Below are 2,366 nucleotides of genomic sequence, written 5' to 3'. Positions count from 1 at the left end.
TTTTCTGATTTTTCATAGTTTTAAAATCATGTGTAACATATATATGGGTGTCCAATACCCCTTATATAAGCACAGCTTCAGGCAGACACTTCTCTATTCCATAAAGTTCACCTAAGAGGTGAAAAATGATGCTGACCACTAAACCCCACTTTATTATATTCTTTTTCTGTTTTCTTGTCCAGTTTTTAAGCACACAGTCTACAAAAAATACTGACTGATAATATTAAAAGCATTCCAAAATAATCAAAGCAATATTCAGGAAGCATTGCTGTGAATCTCCCAGATAATTTTTTTTTTTGGATGGGGGGGATTCAGCAGGAAGGTATTCTAAGATGGAAAAATATAGAGTGGCATGGTAGTTTCTAATGACATTGCAGCAACAAAAAGACCAATTATTAAAATAATACAGTTTTCCTTGTACAAATGCATACATCTATTCAAGTTAGTTTAGTGACAGGGACTGTACTGGCTTCAGTTGCGTTCTCAGCATGTGGGAATGAACTTGCCTCGAAGCACACCTGTGTGTCACCTGAAAAAAAATCAGGTTTGTGTTATATTTTAAAAAGTATCTGTGTCTAGCTATACCACAGGCTCTTGTTATTGCCCTTTCTCATTGTTTTGTTACTCAGAGATCTAGGTTTGTGTGAGTTTATTGAGCCCTCTGTGGTTTGCAGTTTAGATTAAAAAGGAAAAAAAAAAAAAGAAGTACCATCATGATTGGTAAGATCTATACTGTTTTTGAAAGAATCATTCTTTGGGCCCTGTTCCTGTAGAAACTTATTTTTGCCAAGAGTTTTCGTTTGGCCTGCAAAACCACATTTTAAATTAAAAGATGAGGATACTTGACTTCTCCATGACTATTTAAAAGTTGTAAATAATGATTGTGATATAAAGAAAAACTTGTATCCCTTATTTTAATGGTGGATGATTCATCTCTCTGTCAGTTTGATAAATTAACTCAGAGTATGAATATCTATTCTTATGTAATTGTAATGCTTTTTTTATTTCTCCCCCCTCTGCCCCATTTTCTACTCCCCAATTTCAGTAATTTTTTTAGCATGACAAGCTATTCAGCCTTCTGCCAAAGCCAATAGATCCAAGTCTCTTGCTTAATCCTCTCCTTTTCCCGTTTTTGAGGAGTGGATCTGGGACACTGTTGTTTGCTCTGTCACAGCAGATTGCTGCCAGTACTGACTATGACTCCAGAAATATCAGCCAGCTCCCAGGGACTAAGTTTTATTCAAATCCTCATGCCCTGAGACCTCAGCCAGCTTTTACCTATCTTGAAGAGTAAGCAAGGGGAAAAAAATGTCACTGTTCAAGTACAAGGCATGTAATTGGCAGTAGCAAGTAACAACTTCCTGCTGCTAAAAATATTTTGCTGTATTTCATTTTCCTAGCATTAGCAAGTCAGCAGTCTGTGCTGAAAAACAGCATTTTAAATGGCACATGAAAACTCAGCTATTTGAAACACTGAGTGAACAGCAGTTTTTCCTGGTGCCCTAGGCTTCCTAATTACTGCAAATTAAATTGAAACAGGTGTGTTCAGAGGCAGCTGAGCTAACATTGCCTTGGCCCAACTCTTAATTGCAATCCCTGACAAGTGAAGTAGTGGCATTTTAGGGATAATGCATCACATTTGCCCCATTTTCTGTTCTTCCTGAGCTCCTATCAGGAGGCTCTTTGAACCTCTAATGCAAGGTGGCAATTAATTTTGGTGACAAGTGTATTCACATGGGAAAGTGGCAGGTTTCTGGCAAGGTAGCTTGTAACAGGGTCAGAGAATAGCATAAAACAGTTGAAGGAATATCATGGAGGCAATAGAAAATACTACCTAGCCAAACCCAGCTCTTTTGATTTTTTTTGCAATGCCAATAATTGCAAATACAGGATACAGGGTTTGGCTTAGTTCCCTTTCTATAGGTAGAGAAGCAATTTACAAATGTCATGACATCCTTAGAAAACAGTAAGCCCCCAGTTTGCATCTATTTTCTTCCATCTTCTTGGCTTGGGAGTGAAATGTCAACTAATCTAGAGATGCATCCTGACATAACACTGGAAATCCATCAGGTATATATGCTGTAACAGAGTCCCAAATCTCAGAGATTTGGAGGATGTTGGAGAACTCAATAGTTTTCCTTCAGTCTGCAGGAAGTGAGGACAGTGGGACTCGCCTTGTCCCTTCAGCTGAGAATGGTGTGGCTCTGTGTCCTAGATGGTGCCAAGCTTCTCCTGGACAAACAGATTGAAGTGCAGCCCAGAAAAATTTGGGTTGCTGGTTGGTATTGAGAAGAAGCCAGAGGCAATATTTGTCCTTGAAGACAGTGGGCCTGCTGTTAGATCTCTAGTCAAATGAAAACCTTAAT

This window comes from Lonchura striata, chromosome 3 (assembly GCF_046129695.1).
Source record: "Lonchura striata isolate bLonStr1 chromosome 3, bLonStr1.mat, whole genome shotgun sequence".
Taxonomy (NCBI): Eukaryota; Metazoa; Chordata; class Aves; order Passeriformes; family Estrildidae; genus Lonchura; species Lonchura striata.
Note: the sequence above shows the minus strand (reverse complement) of the source record.